The sequence below is a fragment of the Podarcis melisellensis genome (assembly GCF_964234715.1).
Source record: "Podarcis melisellensis genome assembly, chromosome: 4".
NCBI classification, from domain to species: Eukaryota; Metazoa; Chordata; class Lepidosauria; order Squamata; family Lacertidae; genus Podarcis; species Podarcis melisellensis.
The window spans coordinates 40,356,594-40,378,959 of record NC_138531.1 but is presented as its reverse complement, the minus strand read 5'-3'; the positions used below and the strand labels follow the sequence as shown (position 1 = coordinate 40,378,959).

At 42.0% G+C, this 22,366-nt stretch overlaps 1 protein-coding gene across 2 annotated transcripts in view; it reads right to left on the bottom strand.

Moving 5' to 3' along the window:
• RAI2 (retinoic acid induced 2) overlaps nt 1-21,618 on the bottom strand; it is a 98,302-nt gene extending 76,684 nt beyond the window's left edge. The window contains exon 1 of one of the 2 annotated variants that reach the window (XM_081907631.1): nt 21,451-21,618. The gene's annotated coding sequence lies outside the window, so the exon portion shown is untranslated. The remainder of the gene's footprint in view (nt 1-21,450) is intronic. The other variant, XM_081907630.1, reaches the window with a different exon arrangement.
• Nucleotides 21,619-22,366: the final 748 nt, after the last annotated feature.

Here is a 22,366-nt window from a genome sequence, read left to right as displayed (position 1 = left end):
ACTTGGCATCATGTTTGGTTCCTGAATAACAGAGCCTTTGCAGAGGAATTTAGAGACTTTTGGAATTGGAACATCTGTGCAGGAAAACAGGAAAAGAAAAGGGGGGGGAAGAGGAGAGAGATCAACAAGAACAACAAGAACAATCGACAACTGGACAAAGTTGGAAGCGGGAACATTTGGGACATCCAGATTTGAAAAAGTATAAAGAAGTAAAATTGGAGTTTTTACTCCCAAGTATATAAAAGTCTGGATGGAAAAAATGGGCCTTTTTAAGATAGACTCCTTCCAAGATTGGATATATAAAATTAAAGATGACTGGTAAAGGACTATGGTTTAAATAAATGTGGGAGCTCCAGGAAGACATCAGAGTTGAGAAATATTGGGGACGCAACCGGGAAAAGGGGGAGGGAAATTTGGAATCCAAAGGGTGTAAAACTATATTTTATCTTATTACATTTTAATCTATCATGTATATTAAAGGGGAGAACGCGTGGAAGGGAATAAGTCAATTTTAGGAGGTGGGCAAATATTTTTAAATTGGGTTAATGACAATAAGTTTAAAATTTGGGATAAGAAATTGCTGAATTTATTTGTAAGAATTGGAATACAAGAGGGGGAGGGGAGGGGAAGTCTTGGAAAGATGTTATGGAAAATAAGATTTTAAATTGGGATGTTCTGCTTTTTATATTGTTATAATTGGAAATGTCTAATAAATATTATTATAAAAAAAACAAGTTAGAAGAAAGGCGATGGACTCTCCTTTAGAGGTTGGATGGCCATCTGTCAGGCATTCTTTAGCTGTGATTCCTACATTGCAGGGGGTCAGACTAGATGACCCTTGGGGTCCTCCCAACTATTATTTTAGTCCAGCATCCTGTTAACCATAGTGGGTCACGGTAGATGCTTCTGGAAAGCCGGCAACAGAGCATTAAGCCAATAGTGCTTCCCGCTAGCACAGGGGAGTGGGACCTATGGCTCTCCAGATATTGCTGGACTACAACTTCCATCACCCCTGGTCATTGGCTGTGCTGGCTGGGGCTGATGGGAATTGTAGTTCAACACCTAGAGGGCTGTAGGTTTCCTACGTTGTCTTGGCAACCAGTTACCAGTGGCATGCTACATCTAAAACTAGCTTTCTCATCTAGTCATAATGTTTTATAGTTATCCACAGTTATCCATACATTTATTTAATTCCTTTTAAAACTACACATGACCTAACTGTGCAGTTATGCCTTACTGGGCCCTTATTAGTCTCAGTTGTTTAAAATATATATTTAAATGGGAGTTTCCTCACATGTCTGCTTAACCTTGATGCTTTGCCAGCTGAGGCCGAGACACTGTCAGCTGGAGTTCCAAGTATTAATAATAATAATAATAATAATAATAATAATAATAATAATAATTTATTATTTATACCCCGCCCATCTGGCTGAGTTTCCACAGCCACTCTGGGCGGCTCCCAATCAGTGTTAAAAACAGTACAGCATTACATATTAAAAACTACCCTGAACAGGGCTGCCTTAAGATGTTTTCTGAATGTCAGGTAATTCTTTATCTCTTTGACATCTGATGGGAGGGTGTTCCACAGGGCGGGCGCCACTACCGAGAAGGCCCTCTGTCTGGTTCCCTGTAGCCTCACTTCTTGCAATGAGGGAACCGCTAGAAGGCCCTCGGCGCTGGATCTCAGTGTCCGGGCTGAACGATGGGGGTGGAGACGCTCCTTCAGGTATACAGGACCGAGGCCATTTAGGGCTTTAAAGGTCAGCACCAACACTTTGAATCGTGCTCTGAAACGTACTGGGAGCCAGTGCAGATCTCTCAGAACCGGTGTTATGTGGGCCCGGCGGCCACTCCCAGTCACCAGTCTAGCTGCCGCATTCTGGATTAATTGCAGTTTCCGGGTCACCTTCAAAGGTAGCCCCACGTAGAGCGCGTTGCGGTAGTCCAAGCGTGAGATAACTAGAGCATGCACCACTCTGGCGAGACAGTCCGCGGGGAGGTAGGGTCTTAGCCTGCGTACCAGGTGGAGCTGGTAGACAGCTGCCCTGGACACAGAGTTAACCTGCGCCTCCATGGACAGCTGTGAGTCCAAAATGACTCCCAGGCTGCGCACCTGGTCCTTCAGGGGCACAGTTACCCCATTCAGGACCAGGGAATCCTCCACACCTGCCCGCCTCCTGTCCCCCAAAAACAGTACTTCTGTCTTGTCAGGATTCAACCTCAATCTGTTAGCCGCCATCCAACCTCCAACCGCCTCCAGGCACTCACACAGGACCTTCACCGCCTTCACTGGTTCTGATTTAAAGGAGAGGTAGAGCTGGGTGTCATCTGCATACTGATGAACACCCAGTCCAAACCCCCTGATGATCTCTCCCAGCGGCTTCATATAGATATTAAAAAGCATGGGGGAGAGGACAGAACCCTGAGGCACCCCACAAGTGAGAGCCCAGGGGTCTGAACACTCACCCCCCACCACCACTTTCTGGACACGGCCCAGAAATGACAGTGCCCCCAGCTCCCAGCCCCTCTAGACGGTCCAGAAGGATGTTATGGTCGATGGTGTCAAAGGCCGCTGAGAGATCCAGCAGAACTAGGAAACAGCTCTCACCTTTGTCCCTAGCCCGCCGGAGATCATCAACCAGCGCGACCAAGGCAGTTTCAGTCCCATGGTGAGGCCTGAATCCCGATTGGAAGGGATCCAAATGGTCCGTTTCCTCCAGGCGTGCTTGGAGTTAGGGTAAGTAATAGCAGGCAGGATACCTTAGAAGTTTGTTTTCTCCAAAATTTAGAACTGCATTTAAGGTGTGGGTCTGGTGGATTTAATCCCTGACTCGGAGTCTATTACTATCTGTAGGAGGGTAATTGTAGCCACTTCTGGGAATTAAACATAAAAAGAAGCAGAAAGGAAGATAACACAGGAGATGGGTTCTAAAGAAGTATGGTACCTACTACTTAAAATCTAAAGCTGTTTGCAGTATAAATTTAATTTTAGAGGTTATACAGACTATTATTTTATTTCTTTTATTTTCATTAGTTGTTGATATTTACCAGAATTGTTTTAGGTGTTTATCATTTGTAACTTGCCCTGGGATTGGTGATGAAGACAAGGCAGGGGAAAATTTACTAAATAAATAAATCACTTAATGTACTCTTCCTGATACACACACACACACACACACACACACACACACACACACACACAGACTAAACTGGGCGCCCCTGCTGTGTCAAGGATAGACTTTCAGACTTAACATCATTCTTTTGTGTAAGCAAATTGTAAGATAGGAAGAAATACAAGAAACCCTGTGAGGATTTGGAAAGAAAGGGTGAAAGAAAACATAGGGAGAGAGAAGCTATTTGAATTACCAAAGAATATGGGACTTTGCCCATACTCTTGTTAATAAATTCTTGCGCATGTCTAAAGCAGTCCTTTGGGTCCCAACCACAGCAAACACCAAGAACATCAACTTAAAGCACCTGGCTTTCACACACCCCTAAATCCTGGGAGCTGTAGTTTACACCCCCCCAGAACTACAATTCCCAGCACTCTTAACAAACCACAGTTCCCAGGATTCTTGGGGGGAGCCAGGAGCCAGTGATGTGCTTTAAATGTATGGTGTGGATATGACCTGCACTTAAGAACTGAACATTGCTCTGAAAGGGTATTGCTTGCTTTCTGTGTGCCTGTAGGGCTGAAGTAAACGGACAAGGGTAATTTCCCAGCTGTTTCTCTCACCTCAGAATTGGTGATTTTAAGATGTTTGATTTGAAACCAGGGCCAAAGCTGTCCCCCTGCAATTTATTTATTTGTTTGCTTGCTTGTGGCAGTGGTGGAATCAGAGATGAACAGTACAGTGGTACCTTGGTTCTCAAACTTAATCCATTTCGGAAGTCCGTTCCAAAACCAGGACGCACTTTCCCATAGAAAGTAATGCAAAACGGATTAATCCCTTCCAGACTTTTAAAAACAACCCCTAAAACAGCAATTTAACCTGAATTTTACTATCTAACAACACCACTGATCCGTAAAATGAAAGCAATAATCAATGTTCTGTACCATAAAATAAATAAGAGTATTGTAGGTGATAAAAATAAAAATTATTATTTTTTCTTACCTGCAACAAGTCATTGTTTGGATGGGGGGCTTTTAGCCATTTCTGCAGTCACAGAATCAATCATAAAACGAAAAACCAGCCATAGTCACAAAAAGGAAAACACACAAACATAAACACAAAAAATAGCAAAAACAAAAGCACCAAATATCACCTCAGAACACTGCAATCAGAAACGGAAGGCTTTAATTACAATGGGAAGGACTTAAATGAGCTGCGCAAGGGTAAAAACGGCAGGGGAAAAGCCTTAATTATGATGGGGGGCCTCAAATGAGCTGTGCAACAGTGAAAATGGAAGCTCAGGAGCACGTTCGGCTTCCGAGGCAAAGTTTGAAAATTGGAACGCCTACTTCTGGGCTTGCAGCATTCGGGTTCTGACAGTGGCGTAGCGTGGGTTGTCAGCACCTGGGGCAAGGCAAGTAATTTGCGGCCCCTAACCCGTGGATTTGCGCCCCCTAACCCCCAGATGTTGCGCCCGGTGCGGCCGGCCCCCCCTGCACCCCCACGCTACACCACTGTGTTCTGAGTTGTTTGGGAACTAAGCTGTTGGAAAACCGTGGTACCACTGTACAGTGGCACCTCTGGTTACAAACTTAATTCGTTCTGGAGATCCGTCCTTAACCTGAAACCGTTCTTAACCTGAGATACCGCTTTAGCTAATGGGGCCTCCTGCTGCCGCCGTGCAATTCCTGTTCGGATTCTGGGGCAAAGTTCTCAACCTGAGGTACTACTTCTGGGTTAGCAGAGTCTGTAACCCATCTCTGCACTGCACAGGGGGCACCTGGTAGCTGAACTCTGTCAGGAACCTCTAATGGAGGGTGCAGCAACGATTTGGACCCACGGTGTAGGACATCTTGTCAAAAGACCCTCCAAAACTGGGAAGTGCCCTTCTTGTGATCATGCCCACAAGGGACAAGGCAAGCCATTTCCCTCAAAGCATCTAAGGTGGCCCTGAGAATTAGAAATCCTACTTATACCTCAGAGGAAGAAAGTTTCTTCATTGTGCTGGAAAACACTCACAAGCTACCTCCTCTTGCCTGAACTATCCTCTCAAATAGTTGCTGTTCCCAAAGTCCCCAGCCAAGTCACTTAGCAGGGGGACCTGTCACAATGGAGGACATGACACCATTACTTTAGCTACCTTGCTTAACAATGGGCATGGCTCCCCTTAATATTCGTTTTTTTAAAATATATATTTTAGTGGGTTAAGCGGTTTTATTTATTTTAAAAAGTTCTAGACCCCTTTTCATGCAGCACAGTGATTTTCTGGAAAGGACAGGAAACGCCCCACACGCACACACACATGCTTTTCAAGGTCACCAAAGGAAAACACTTCTGGCCTAGGCTATGGTTGCTGTTTCTCACTTAATAGTTAAAAAGAACCCCTCTCAACACCCTGTAGTAATCTGTGCAGTATTATGATGGACAGGAACAAGACTTCACCCTTAAACCTCCTCATCCCCCTGTTTCTTTCAGTTTCTGCCCAGTGTGTTCTGCCAATAAACAGCTTTCCTTAGGCTGCAGTGAAGTGAAATGTTACGAGTTTGTGGGTGCCAGACTCCCCTGTGTCATGAGTTTCTGGGTGCCAGGCACTGAACCCATGGATTCAGCAAATGGCTTTATTTCAAAGAGATCCAAGATTCCGGAGCAAGAGGTCATGCAAGTTCAGTTCTTTGTATATGCCCAGAAAAGCATGTTTTATCATGTTTTTAATATTCTGTTGGAGCTGCCCAGAGTGGCTGGGGAAACCCAGCCAGATGAGTGGGGCATAAATAATAAATTATTATTATTATACTGGATCAATTTCATCATCATTTTTTTGTGGAATCCCTATTTCTCTCAAGCTTTTAGGATGATCCCATTTTTGGCTGCATGGTGTGGGAATTAACTACCCCAGCACTGCTGAGGTCTGAGCACTCACAGCACTGGTGAAGGTGCTTTCCATACAACATGGGAAGCACATCTGAATATTCTAACAGCTGTGCATAGTCCTAACCATGTGGTGGCAATTTAAATTCAAATCATTAAAGCACAACTGAGAGGTGTACAGTGGAGATTAGTTTCGTACTGGAGGAAATTGCTTTGCATTGTTAAACCCAGAATCAAATTAGAAGAGGGAGAATATTTCTGACTGGAACCACTCTTTTGATTAGTTACGATAGAATAATTCACAACAGATAATTTAATGAAGGGTCTGAGTTCCTTTTTATTGCCTGGGAGTGTTGCAAGATCAAATCATAATTCCCTCAAATATTTTTAAGATGTGAAAGGATTTCTTTTTTAAAAAATCCTGTGATCTTTTTTTCAATTTGTAGTTTAAATCAAATAACACCTCCCCCCAACTCCACAATTTATTTATTGAAGATGCTTTGGCTAGGTCTGAACGGGTCAAAATCAGCCAGTTTGAGATCTGTACACCAGTTTCTTAAAGGCTACTTGCAATGAACATCTCAGCCTGAGTCCCTAGCACATCTCAAATGCACAGATTCTCCTGAAATGTTTATGTAAGAGATAGTCAGCTGCACACAAGGCTGTCATGTGCAAACATCAAAAGGCCAATGTCATTTTTTTCAAAGGACTGTCTGCAGATGTGTGCACTATTTGCTGACCTCTACACAATAAAAAATTGAAACAGATTGATTATTTTTAGCAGCAACCAGTATTTATTGTCTGCTGAAAGAAACATCATTGACAGCTCAGCCCCTATGAACCACAGCAACTCATATGTGGACAAACTTTAATGAGCTGTGTAACCTCTGAGTGTCACAAATGTTATGCTAATACACAATTCATGGACAAACCTTTAAAAAAAACAACACCCTAAACTAAAGCAAAGAGAAAAGAAGTCAGAAATGGTCCATGATCCTCATTTGGTTGGGAGAACAACTGTCACGAGCCTTCTGCAGGAAATACGCCACATAACTCTTATTCTGCTTCCTCCTTTACCCATTCTTTCATCATTAACCATTGCAATTGTAGCAGTATTAGACTATGGATAAAGAAGGCCAAAAAAAGTTGAGCCTGCAATCCTATACCGTGCAGCGTTGTTTCCCAAACTTAGATCTCGAGCTGTTTTTGGATTACAATTCCCATCATTCCCTGACCACTGGTCTTGCTAGCTAGGGATGCTGGGAGTTGTAGTCCGAAAACCGCTGGAGACCCAAGTTTTGCTGTACAGTGGTACCTTGGGTTACAGACGCTTCAGGTTACAGACGCTTCAGGTTACAGACTCTGCTAACCCAGAAATAGTACCTCGGGTTGAGAACTTTGCTGTGCTGGTCCCGGGGGTAGGTACCGTGGGTGTAAGCAGAGTCCACACGAAGAGGGGCGAGGTCCAAGGCGGAGAGCCAGGCGGGGAACAGGAACGCTGGAACAGGAGGCTGAGCAGGGAACAAGAGCACCGGATAGTCAGGAACAGGAGGCCGAGCAGGGAACAGGAGCACCGGATGGTCAGGAACAGGAGGCCGAGCAGGGATCAGGAACACCGGATAGTCAGGAACAGGAGGCCGAGCAGGGATCAGGAACACAGGAAGGTCCAAAGCCAACAACGACGTTGCTCCCGCAACCTGGGGCCAGGCTGACTGGGCTTTTATCCTCTTCTAAGGCCGGGGGTGGTCCCGGCCCCCAGGAGCCCCGCCTCCTCTGGCCTTAAGGCGAGCACTCCTCCTGGGGGCAACCAGTTCCCTTCGCCTCTCTGCCCTAAGCCTCTGCAGATCAGGAGAGGCCGAAGGGTTACTGGGCCCTGGAGGAGGCTCACCTGTGGCCACTGAGTCGTCAAGCCCCTCTGGGGCCAGAAGGGCTTCACCTGGAGCCAGCTCCTGAAGCTCTGACACAGGTGCAGGCTCTTCAGCATCTAGGCCTTGCCCCAGTTCAGCCGGCCCTGGAGGCGGGGACTCCAGTGCAGGCTGGGATTCCTCTGGTTCATCCTCTGAATCGGAATCCCAGGCCATCACATTTGCTTCTGGGTGAGAACAGAATCGTGCGGTGGTGGTGTGGTGGCAGCGGGAGGCCCCATTAGCTAAAATGGTACCTCAGGTTAAGAATGGACCTCCAGAACGAATTAGGTTCTTAACCCGAGGAACCACTGTACATGTATCCCTGGGAGCAAGTTCTGAGTAGCAGGCATGGATTTGTACTGTAAGTGACAGGGTTAACCATCTAGCTAGCTGTTCAGACACATTTCAGATTAATACAGTGACCAGCAAGGAGTGAAGGCAGGACATACCTGGCCTCTGGTACCAGCCTCACTGTTGCTTCCCAGAAGGGACTGCATGTGGGGAGAGGCAATGGGGAGGTCAGGCCTGTCTAATGCACCAGCAGGAGCTCCCAGATCGATGAGATGGGCTACTCTCATAGTTCCAAGGCTGCCACTTAGGAATTATTCAGGGTAATTTGGCACTGAACAATCCCAGAACGAACAGTGCAGCTTGGATTCTCCAGGGAGCAATCCACCAATTGCTATTGTACCCATCAACCAGGGAGAGGAGTGAATGCCTACGCCAGGGGAAGCCAAAGGCAGCATTGACTCATGGTCAAACCTCTTGGGCCCATATGTCAAAGTGGACATGGCCAAAGTGGGTGTTCATTTTTATTTTTTTTTGTTCATTTTTATTTTTTTTAAAGGACAAGGGAATTTTGGGAAGATGGGGTCAGGGGATCACAAAGCCTTTTGACATTATAGAACCACAGCAGAAGACCCATAGGAGTGGTCAGTAGAAACTTCAAAAAAACCCCAAACAAATAGGCAAAAGTTGGGGAAGGGGCTGGAGGAACCACTTTTTTTTAAGGCATCACAGAGTTGATCTTTTTTATTTAAATGACATTTTTAGAGGGACCAAACAACAACTTTGGGCATCACAGTTGGGCAACTATGTGAACATCAGTTCTTTTAAAATTAAATGGGGGGGCAGGAACAACTTGGGGGGCTTGCAGGTCACAGGTTAGCCAACCCTGGCCTACATTGCCTGCATGGCTAGAGGACCACGGCCTGTGACATCAAATACCTAGGAAGATGTGGCCTAATTAGAGAAAGGTGTGTAACTGTTATTAAAAATGTGTATTAACCAGGCGTTTCAGAATAGCACTTCACCTGGGTTCAATACTGAGCTTAGACTACCGACACAGCCTTTATTTCTGTCTTCAGAGGTATGGGGAGCTCTAAATTTGGTAGCTGCCTTGACAGTTCTGGTAAGGAATTTATTTCCAACCTTTAATTTGTGCTACGAGCCAGGCAGGTCGTAAAAACAACTTTCTTCAGAGTGTTCCTGTACATTTATGTGCACTCTGATAGGCATTCGGAGACACCTGAAAAGGATATTTGCAAAGTGACCTTTTGCTCTTTGACCTCTAGTGCACATAGTAAATCTGCCAGCATAACTGTCGCTAGTTCTTTTTGAATGATTACCTGTATTGTAAAGGCACATGTGTAAAGGCTACAGGGCTGTAGATCACATCAGATCTCATGGCTAACATTAACATTCATTTCTAACCTGTGCACCGCTATCCCTACATGTCGCTCTTGCATAATGATTCTTCTTACTTGTATATCTTTGAAGCTGAAACCCCAAGAACTCGGGTCAAAGTTTTACCAATAGTTCTGGCAGGTGTGAAATGTTAGCCTATGTTCACAGCAAACTGGCAGGCTCCTGCTGACAGACGGCAGGGGCAGCTGTTGGTTATAGGCAGTTACCCAAAAGAGGAGCATAAAAAACTGTGCCAGTTTTCAGTAAGACTGGCTGCTGTCCTCTTTCAGATGTTCCTACAAGTCTATTATTCCCCATGGAGCTGTCCATAAGGCCAGAGCAGGCAGAGATAAAGGCCTGCCTCAACTCTTCATTAAGTCATTCTATATTTCCTTACAGAAGGACTGAGTCAGCAAATGGCTACTTAATGATTTAATGAAAATTCAATACTAGATCTCAGATAAAAGCGCAACAATTGCACATGTCTGTGTGGGTTCTCAAAGAGGAGGCTAGCTTTGGGTTTAAGATATTGTGAGTGATCCTACAATTCAATGGGGTGAGCCTAGAGTGGCATAATCCAATAATAATAATTTTATTATTTGTACCTTGCCCATCTGGGTGGCTTCCAGCATGTACAAAAATGTAATAAAACATTAAACATTAAAAACTTCCCTATACAGGACTGCCTTCAGATGTCTTCCAAAGGTTGTATAGTTACTTATCTCATTGACATCTGATGGGAGGACGTTCCACAGGGTGGACACCACTACTGAGAAGGCCCTTTGCCTGGTTCCCTGTAACCTCACTTCTCACAGTGAGGGAACCGGGTTGAATAACAGGGATGGAGATGCTCCATCAGGTGCCAAGCATGATTTATATCACTTAAGAGCCCTGTGCTTTCTTGACTAGAGGCACTGCAGATGCAAGAAGGCAGTTTGTGTAGCAGAACAGTTCTACTACCACCTTACTCATCCTTCTCACTGTTAATGCTGGGAATTGAAATATCCACCATGCTCTCCCTTTGACTCCCCGGGGTGTCTGGATAAGCCAGGGTTTATGGAAAGGGAGCCACTGCCCACTGGTCTGACCCAACATGCCACTTCTTAAATTCTACTGAGCAGTGGCTTTTGCCAGTGATTTATCCCTTCTGCCAGCCACAAGGAAGGATTGTCAGATCAACATTTAAAAAATGAGACACTTTAAGAAGTGGCATTTAACATTTGTGCTGCAGAGCAGATACAAGGGGTGTGCAGTATGAACCCAGGAAGCCGCCAATATTCTGGATTAAAAGATTTTCCTTCCAAGCAAGGGGGACCAGGAAAACCCCTGGATCACTATAAATTTTTGATCCAGCACTAATCCACCCACTTTCTCTTGTGATGGCCCTGCCCTGTTTAGCTACTACAGTGGTACCTCAGGTTAAGAACTTAATTCGTTCTGGAGGTCCATTCTTAACCTGAAACTGTTCTTAACCTGAAGCACCACTTTAGCTAATGGAGCGTCCTGCTGCTGCTGTGCTGCCACTATACGATTTCTGTTCTCATCCTGAAGCAAAGTTCTTAACCTGAGGTAATATTTCTGGGTTAGCAGAGTCTGTAACCTGAAGCGTATGTAACCCGAGGTACCACTGTACTGTAAATAGTTTGTCAGTGTCAAAAGGATGCTTGTTTTTGCCATCCTGCTGCTGACATTCCAAATGCAAAAATGGGGTTCCCCCCCCTTTTAGCAGCCTTTTCTTTTCTCTGTGCTCTAGGAGGAGTAACTGAAGCAGTCTCTTGAGAGTGGTGTTCTGTGGTCATGTTTCACAACTTCCTTCAAAAAGCCCTCCCCCATCAAGAAAAAAAAAAGCCAGGAAAAAAAATCACATTGAAGTACATCTTCAAAGCATTCTGGGGGGTTATTCACCACTTGACACATATTTGACTGCTTTAATAGGAGTCACATGGCTATGTCCTTCCCAACAGTTTGAAATTGCCAAGTCCTTTCTGCTATTTTTCTGCACAATGAAAAGCCACTTGTTTTCCCCCCTCCTGTTTTCTGTTTTGTTAAAGTGAGTGTTGGTGCTGCAGAGTGATTAGAATACACACACCAGGAATGGGGAACTGCCTTTGTACCAAGTCATATCAAAAGATACTATTTTGTTTTTTAGAACTGTGATGCTCCAAGCCTTTCAGAACAGATTGCCTTCAGGATCAATGCACCTACAAACACTGGTTCCCTCGGCCTAAAAAGCGAGATGCGCGTCACACCCCATAGTTGACTTTGACTGGATTTAACTGTCCAGGGGTCCTTTACCTTCTTCTTTTTTACACTAAGAGATTAGCTCACAATTGAATGCAGTTTTTTGTGCAATACTAAAGCAGGACCCAGAAGTCCAACTTTGTGAACTCTCCACTTGAAGTTTGATCTAGGTGTGTGTGTGTGTGTGTGTGTGTGTGTGTGCGATTTGGGGGTGAAAGTTTGTGAAGGCCTAGGTGTTTGGCACGGCAGTGCCAGTAGTCTTTCCCTCCCTATTCAAAAGCTATTTTTGCCACTGCTGCAAGTGGGAATAGTGAAACACTTCTCTGTGGCTGTTGGAAGTTTCTGCTCCCACATGCTCCTTAGAGCATAGAATCATAGAACATAAGAAAATCATAGAGTAGGAAGGAATCATGAGGGACATCTAGTCCAACCCCCTGCAACGCAGGAATCAACATGGGGCTCGAACTCATGGCTGAGATTAAGAGTCTCATGCTCTACCAACTAAGCTACTCCAGCAACTTCTGTGTCCTCCCAAAGGGCATGGTGTGTTTAAGGGGCAGCTTCCAGGAGGTGGCTGCTGAGAGGAGGAGTGGCTGTTGCGTATGAAGTGCAATAAAGGGAAAAGGAAAGGCCCTTTAATGATTGCGTGACAAGAAGCAGTGATGAGCACTTCAAACTTCTCCTCATCTTGGGCAAGGCACAGCACTTTTCCATTCCCCTCCATCATGTGGTGAAGAAACTTGTTCCAAATCTATGGAGAACTTTGAAGAAGTTCAAGATAGGCACCATTTCCTCACAGTGGTATTCTGACATACCACAAGGGCTTTATAATATATTTATCCTGTTGATTAATCCAACCCAGAAACTGAGGAAGGACAACAGTGCTCAAGAAAGTATACATGCGCTTTTCTTTTGGACGCTGAAGTTTCTGGTCAAATAGGATTTTCAGGGATCACAGCACAGAGCAAGGGTATCACCATCATCACAAACCTTGATGTTATATTAGCAGAATCCGACAGTTGTCACTCAGATCCAAAGGGCTAAGGTTGGACTATGAAGTGGTTAACAGTGTCTACAACAGCATTTCCTAAGGTAGTGCCCACCAGAATTTTTAAACTACAATCTTCATTAGCCCCAGGGCTATTTTTTTCTAGAAAAAGAAGTGCCACAAGTCAAAACAAACGCCTCCTTTGTTCTCTTAGAATGACAATGGTGTTGGAACTGAGTTCTGGAGAGTTCCAGCTGAAAAAAAAGCCCCATGCTGACAGAGGTCGATGGGAGTTGTAATTCAACATCATCTGAAGGGCACCACATTGGCAAAGGCTGTTGTAGACTTTTGATGGTCTACAAAAAGAAAGTAGATATGCTTCACAAGGACATCATTTAGACTTTTCATTTATTTCCAGAGTATTTTAGCCAAGAAATGACGGGAGAAAGGCATGTGTGCATTATCCTAGCTTGGTTAAGTTCCTTTTCACATCTATAACATCATGACTATTTCCATGACAACCAATTTTGGTTGACACATTTTGTGACGGCAAGAGGATTTGCAAATCAAGGACTTATTGTCTAAGGATCGTTGTTAAGAGATACATCAGCATCAGACAGACAAACTACCCTTATCTGAAATAATTCAAATAGCTGTCTGTCAGGAGAAATTGGTAACGTGCCAAATACCATGCTGAGCATTCAAAGCAGCATTTCCCCACCTTAGCGACTCCAATGTGCATTTGATCACTGTTATAAACTGAACCAACTAACCGAGTACAGTCACCACCATTTCTACATTCTTATTTGCTGCTTTATTGTTGAACTGAGCCATAAAGCAACTTAAATTGATTTTTTAAAAGCAGGGGCGGGGGTAGTTATTTGAGCCTCTCCCTGGAGGTCTATAGAGATATGGAAAGCTATCATCAATCACTGAGTTGACCTTACACAGTTGGTACTATACATTTTGTATAATATGACCACAGTGCCATATAGAAGGGTCATCATCTATGATGAACGCAACATCATCTTCTCCAAGACTTTCCAAACCCCAATTGAAGAAGGCTGGTGGTATGGGAGTATGCTCAATGTCTTTCTTGTCCTGGATCAGAAGTGTTGTTGATTCTGACCCTGTTCTTTCCTAAAAACCCCTCCAACCATTCGAAATATCAATCCTGGAAGGTCCATTTCTCTGAATATGTTCACTCATGTGTTAGCTTTTACTTAAAAAACAAACCAAACCAACCCTCTCCCAGTATTGTCACTACTGCGTATGTAAGCCACAGAAACATGTCTACTCCAGATATTGTGCAGCAATTTGGAAAGCGTGTTGTTTTCTAACAGTACTCTTGACTATTTCTAGGAGCTCCTGAAGGTGTTATATTTCTTCTGATCCCACAGATTTGAACAAAACCAGAAAACTGCACATGCAAACCACATTAAAAATTCCTATCCTATACAAAAGTTGCTATTTGTATACAAATTTAAATAAGTGTGTGTGTGTGTGTACTATGTCTATTTGAATGGGGGAAAGGTGGGTTAACAGTTAAATCATGTTCAAATGTGAAGAAGTCCATAGATAGATAGATAGATAGATAGATAGATAGATAGATAGATAGATAGATAGATAATAGATAATACCCTACCCTTCTGACTGGGTTGCCCCAGCCACTCTGGGCAACTTCCCACAGAATTTTAAAAAATACAACAAAACATGAGACATTAGAAGCTTTCCAATACAGGCTGCCTTCAGATGTCTTTGGAAAGTTCTATAAATGTTTATGTCTGATAGGAGGGTGTTCCACAGGGCAGGCACCACAACCGAGAAGGCCCACTGCCTGGTTTCCCGAAACATCACTTCTCACAGTATGGAAACTGCCAGAAGGCCCTCATAGCTGAACCTCAGTGTCCAGGCTGAATGATGGGGGTGGAGAGGCCCTGTATACAATTTAGTGGTTGAGCACATGTTATGCATGAAGGCTGTCCCAAGTAGGGTTGCCACCTTTGTTCTGGCAAAATGCACAAAGCAGGAGAGGATGGCTGCTGTGGAAGCACCTTTAAAGGTATTTTGCTTTCTGAAATACCAACAAAAAAAATAAAATGTCACTCAAAAGAAAAATAGGAAAGTTAAAAGAGAACGGGGTGGGGAGGGGAGAGAGTGCAATATATGTTTCCACAATTGAGATTTACTTTTTTAAAAAATGAAAGTATAAAAATGAGGAAAGCAAACTACAATAGAAATTGTTATTATTTGTATATGCTTTTGCAATCCCCCCCAACATGATTAATGGCTTTAAAAAACAGCTGGATAAAAGAGTGATCCACTAAAGTGGCCAATTGGGCAAGTGAGGTCATTTTCTGCTGAGTATGGTGACTCCTAGAGCTTATCATGAAAGCTGAGTGAATGCAGATGAGCTGGTATGCTGGGAGAGACTGCAACTAAATATGACACAGGAAAGGAGGATTAAATCTATTGGGAAACAGGGAAACATTGAGACATCTGCATCAGAACAGACGTAAGGGAGAGTAGCTATCGCCAGCCAGTCCCCGAAACATTTAACTTCATTTGGTTCGTTTTAACTCAACCATTATTTTCAAGTACAGTATTGACATTTTTTTTAAGTGCTATGTGTCATGCAAGCATTTATGTGCCTAGAAGAGAAATATGATTATTTTGCAACAGTATTTCATTTGTTTCCACAGAGGTAAACAGGAACTAGACATGATTCAAGCAGAATAAAAATGCTGCTCAGTACACAGGTCAGATAAACTCTCACACAGATTATTTATTAGTGGGGTGAATTTTGGTAGTGAAATCTTCCAGTTCAATATTGCAGCAACCTCTTAAATAAAGCATTTGTGGGCTTTTAGCCAGTTAAAATGCTAAATCTTGACCTGCTGTGGCCAACAATAAAACTGAAGTAATTTAAAATGTTAGCTGTTTAAAAGCATTTGGAAAGTGAGTGAACACACTGGGGGCAGGAGGGCCCTGGGTTCTACAGCTTTTATGTTCCCCACACATTTTTGTGCCCTGGAAAAGCAGGATTCAAAACATGAGCAGAACCTCCACAAGCCCCAGAGGCTCCTCACTTCAGAAAAGGTAACCCTCAAACTCATGGAGAAGGATGAAAATGCTGAATGGGAGGAGTTAGCGTGTTTTTCCTCAACGCCCCTCTTCACATGCTAAGATGTGTTCATTAGCATGTAAAGGGGTAGACTGCACATCGTGAAATATTTAGCGGATTAAACAGTCTATACACTTTGGGACAAGTCACACTGTCCTTGCTGAGGCAACATATGCAGAACTGAGTTCTTCATTTCGAGAACAACTCTTGATTTTTTTTTTTAACAAAGTAATAATAATAAATAATAACAAATAAAAATGTGCACCCCACCTCTAAGACAATTCCATTGTAACTATCCAACCTCCCAGAATTTCAACACCTCTTGCGATAGTGTGACCCCTTACCGTTTTAACAGTTCATATTCTACAAATAACTTCCATATCTCCTCAAAATCATTTCTCCTGCATATTCCCTGTCTTACCTTAATGGCACGTTAATTTATCATTAATAGCTATATCCCACACCTCTTTATACCATTCTTCTATTTTATATTCCCCTTGCCTCTTCCACTTCCTAGCTATAACAACTCGTGCAGCTGTCAATAAATTTGTGAGCAAGTCCTTCATAGCCTGCGAACCTTCTACCCCATGGTAAATTGATAGCAATGCTACCTCTAGACTTTTGGAGAGCTTTAACCCAGTGATTTCTGTTATCTCCCTTTGCCAAATAAATAATAATAATTGTACATATTTACACCCCCATTAACTTTTCCATTATTCTTATGACTTTTACATTTCCATCTTATCTAATTACATTGGCCAGAGTTTCAATGAGCAATACAAATAAAACTGGGGAAAGGGGGCATCCTTGTCTTCTACCTTGGGCTAGTGTTATTTGTTCTGTTATACCATTGTTCACTATAACATATGCCTTGTTCCTCAAGTATGATTGATTTATTAATCCCTTAAATCGTTCTCCAAATCCTAAGCTTTCCATAATCATTTTCCACACCGTCCATTCTACACAGTCAAAAGCCTTAACAATATTCAATGCTACTATGCCCTCTTTCAAGATATTTCTTCTTCTTATGTAAATCTATTTTATTCAACACTCTTCCTATTAAACTAATGATCTGTTTTCCTGCTACAAAGCTACATTGGTTTTTACTTATATATTTATACATAAAAATATTCATCCTTTTTGCAATTATTGTGGTCAATATTTTAGCATCTTGATTTATTAGGGAAATCGGCCTATACGACTCTGGGTTCTTCAAATCTTTTCCTGGTTTTGGAATTAAGATCATTATTTATTGTTCCCACAATGGAGGGATCCTCTCACCCTCTTTTACTGAATTATATAATACTTTTAATTTTGGAACCAATATTTAAAAAGTATCTTATAATATTCTGTTCCCAATCCATCTGCTTTTAGTTTCCCTATAACTACCTCTATTTCTTTTTTTTTTAGTTGGTTATTCGATCCTTACTTTCTGGCTTTATCTCCCAATGTGTCTTTATATACTCTTTCATCTTCCCCATAGAATTGTTACCTGCTAAATATAACTCTTGGTAAAACTCCTGAAATAATCTCAATTTATCTTTCATCAGATTGTGAATATTACCTGTTTTATCTTATATTAGGCTAATTGAATTCTTAACTTTTTTTTACTGTACAGCTCTAGCCAGCAATTTGGAATTTTTATTAGTATGTTCAAAAAATTCTTTTTAAGAATATCAAATCTCTCTGCAAATCTCTCTGCAATTTTTCCATATCTTTATTTTCTCCTTCCTTTTTACCTGTAATTGTGCATAACTTCTTTTATCTTTATCATTAATATATTGATTTTCCAGTGTCCTAATTTCTTCCTCTAACTTTTTCATCTCTTCTTGTTTCAGTTTATTAGATTCCCTAATACAAATTCCTCTCATCACCGCTTTCATTGTATACCATATTATTGAGTACTTTGTCCTTTCTCATTAAACTTCCATATGTCTAATAATTCTTTCCCTATCTTATTTACTGTTTTATTTACTTATTTACTGTTTTATTTATTGAAGATCCTTGTATCTAACCTCCACCTTCTGGCTTCCTTATAATCTCTCTTTATTTTTAATACTATGTTAACCAATGCGTGATCAGTTACCTTTATTATTCTAATTTCCATATTTGTTATTTTACATATTAAGTTGTTGTTTTTTTTAAATGAAGATATAAGTAATCCTTGAATAGGTGTAATGCATTGGTGAGAAGAAGAAAATCTTCTCGCCCCCCCCATTACCGTCCATACATCTTTCATATATTTTCTTTTCATAATTTTAGCTGATCCTGTAATGCTATTACATTTTTCCTCTGGGGGTAGGATTTGACTTATCCATTTGTTTATAACCATATTTAAATCTCCTGCCATAATCATATAGCCCTTTTGAATGTCCTCCATTTCCTTAAATACTTTATCAAAAAATACACCTGATTTTCATTAGCAGCATAAATATTAATCATAGTGTGTTCTTCCCTTGCCATTTGCCCCTGGATTATAACGTATCTTCCCTCAGTATCTTTCTTTATCTTCAATATACTAAACCCACATCTCTTTGAAATTATAGTTGCTATCCCTCTTGATTTTGAAGTACCATACGCTACCATACTACCCTGAACATGCCCAAACTCGGAAGCTAAGCAGGGTCAGTCCTGGCCAGGTTAGTATTCGGATGGGGGAGTCTTGAATTTTAATGCTGTTGTTTGATAATGAAGACAGCCACTCTTGTTTTAACCTTGAAAATGCCCAGAGCAGCTCCTTCAAATGCTCCTGGATGAATAAATTGGTAAGTGGCTACTTCCTTAAGCACTTCATATTCTTTGGAAACCAATTATTTTTTACTTCAGGAGGTATGGAACCTCAAGAGCTCTTTACATCTCTTACTTGAATAATGTATTTGATAATGTCACTTCACTTTAAATTTATTCCTTTTTTTTAAAGGGGGCTGGCAGTGGAAATTGACATTCATTTGTGAAGTCACGATATTTGATGAGACATGAAAGCTTTCACCATTTTTAGTTCTTAACAATATCTTTATTAAATACAGCATATTTCCTTTAGAGAGAGTGTCAGGCATTCAGCCTTGAGTGTGCAAGGGATGCTTGAATCTGACTAGGTAAACTACATAGGGCGTTAAGATGAGCAGCTTGGAGGAAGGCAGATTTTGAATGGGGAAATGAAAAGGAAAGGGATTGAGCAGCCCTTCTGTGTTATGTCTCCACTTGAAACTTTATAAGAATGTTTAGGAAAAAATGTCAGAGGAAAGACACACATAACTGAGTGCCATATCTGTAGGGGCAGTGCTACCATTAGGCAGAATGAGGCAGTCATTTTAGACAAGCAGATGCTGGAGGGCCAGGAGGAGTGATGCGGTGTTGAAGGGGCGAACGGGCTGTGCTACATGGTCTACCCTGTTCCTCCTGAGCTAGCCTACTTGCCCTCAGGTATTTTGTTCTGTTGATGGTATTGAAACAATATTCAGTGACCAGTCTCATTGGCTTTTGTACATTCAATGTGGGGGGGAGGGCTTCATCTTTACCATAGGCTGATTCATTATATCCGGTTTGGACAGCATTGGGACAGGCACTGAGAATCAACATAAAAGGTGACACAATTGGTCTTCCCTTTTGATACTGGCTGAGAGTAGGGTAACTGGCACTTCTGCTCAAGTCAGATACTGGGAGTCTTCACGTTTCTCAGCACAACGTGGGCATTTGTGGTATACTCACCACTCTGGCACAGAGGTGTTATTAGGGCTGATCCTACTATTTCTCAAAGCAAAGTGAACAAATTTGGGCAGGAGTATTAAATGGCAGTTATACCATTTTTCATCCATCTACTGTTATAGGCAGGGGGTAAGGAGAACCACCCGGGGTTTCCTACATAAGATACTAAAATGTCTTCTGGGGCCATTGTTGCATGTTGTTTTCATGTCCAAGTTAACTGCTAGTTGTGTACCATATTATCCTTAAGGAAACGAAGATAGCAAAGCATCTGTCTGCTCCTTCTTTGTAAACACTGGACACCATTTACTAAATAGATGAGTAAATTACAGTTGTACTGAAGAGAGCGTATGTTTCTCAGTTGTAGGAAGATTCGTTATGAAATTTCTTGTTTCTGTGATACAAATGAGTCTCTGGCTAGTATTTGCCACTTTGAGGTAAATGTAAGGAGAGGCATTTAAAAAAAAGAATGAGAATGATTTACCATAGAATCCATTTGCTCCTAGAAAAACTGTTAAGTTGTGGAAGCAGAAGACACAACTGAAATTTAAACTTTAAAAATGCTTGCACCCTGCTTGTGTGTGTGGTTTTTAATCTTTGATTCTTTCTGTCTTTGGCACCTGTCCATCAAAATTAACCTCAATACTAAAAACATCATGACTCTCCCAATAATCCAACGGGAGTAATAAATGTGAGTCAACAGTGCACAGAATGGTTCTTTTTTAAAACTTCCTTAATCTACACAGCTATTAAGCAGAAGATCTGCTTCAGGCCACAATCTGTTTAAATTCTTTATAATGAGGGTGGAGGGGGAGAATCTTCCTGGGAATGATGGCCTGGTTTTCAGTGTCATTTCTCAGTCGGGGTGGCAATCAGTGACTCACAGAAGGCTGCTTTATACTGAGGCAGACCATTGGTTTCAGATGGGGGGCCCTTTCTCAGCTCTACCTGAAGAGGTCACAGATTTAACCTGGGACCTTCTGTGTGGAAAGCTGATGATCTACCACTGATCACACTCTACTCATTGTCAGATTGGACTAGCTGGGGAAGATCTGGGAGTAACCTAGGATGTGTGACTGTTGAAGCTAAGTTTGGGTGGACCCAATAGCATCTGAATGGGAGAACACTGTAAGCATGTAAGGCACTTCTCAGAAATGAGTCCCATTGTGTTCAACAGGGTTTGTATAGGATTGAAGTCTTAGTTTATTTATTTTAAATATTCTCATACTCTACTTCAGTTATACCCACTTGCAGTGCTCCCCCCGCCCCGGGAGTACACATACCCCTAAACATTTTGTGAATCTTTGTACTTTTGTCCATTTACTGTATTTATTTTTTCTGGGGTTTTTTTAAAAGAAAAAAACACTGCCCCCTTGACAATTTACAAAAAGTACAAAACAAATAAAATGTAACTACAAAATCACAACAAGCAAAATGTCACCAAAGCATGAAATCAGCCTAAAACAGTTGACAGGATAAAAATTGTATAAAACAAGCTCAGAAAAATAAAAAAATATATTTGTCTGGCACTAGAGGAACAGTAAGGTAAATGCCAGGGGAATTTCTTTGGGGAAACTGCTGGTGCCACCACTGAGAAGGCCCTGACTCTGATAGCTACCAGTCTGACCTCAGATGCCAAGCACATCCATGAATAAGAAGCCATCCACATAAGATCTTAGCACATTGGTAGGTACAGATGGAGACAGGTGGCCCTTCAGCTATCCTGTTTCTAAGCCATAAAGGCCTCTCAATTATTGTTGTGAAGGTGGGGGGATGATTAACAAAACCAATCCTCCTGACAAACTGGGAATATCCCCATACTCACACAGTTTAGGATATTCCACACCTTTCTTCAGCAGTTTCCTTTTTCTTTGAGAAAAATAAGTGGCTCACGTAAATGTAAATAAGCTTGAATAAAAAAAAAACACCTAACAAGTTATCATAGTGAGAGAAACTAAATACAACACCACGAGGCAAGTCTGAGGCAAGAAAACAAGAAGAGGCAGTTGGTCCCTCTTAACTGAACATAACTAGTGGAACACACACCGAAGGGAGGGGCTGATTCCAGAGCAAAACACACAAGCCGTGCCCACCAGATACCAAGCAATTTACTATTCAAATTAGGCCCCAGTGTTTTTCTTACACTTAGCACATCAGTAGGTACAGGTGGAGACAGGTGGACCTTCAGCTATTCTGTTTCTAAGCCATAAAGGCCTTTCAATGTCACAACCAAAGATTTGCAGATGTGACTATAGTTCTACAAGAAGCAAACCATTGATTTTAGATGATGCACATATATGTGGCAAATGGTATTTTAGAAAAGGCATTCTCCAATTCTTACACAGGAGCCAATTCGTCTTGTAACATGGTGTTTTGCCATAGGGAGTTTATATAAGTACTGGTAATAAAAAATAAGTTAACACATTTAAAAATCTAACTCATTAATCGATAGCTCCTTTTCAACTCATTGAAATGTTATAAATTAATTAATCTAACCAATTAATCAACTAAAGTCTACAGCCCCAGCTCTTACATGTGATGATCTAGAAACTCTCAGGCTTGAAGGTAAACAGGAATGAGACTCCAGCACTATACAATTTAGTGCAGTCTCTTATGACCTTATAGAGTGGGGTGGACCACACCCTTATCTCTACAGGCCAACTTTGAGAGGTGGGTGGGACCACCTACTTGTCAATCATCTAGTATAATGAAGTCAGGTGATTGTCTGGTGGGTGGT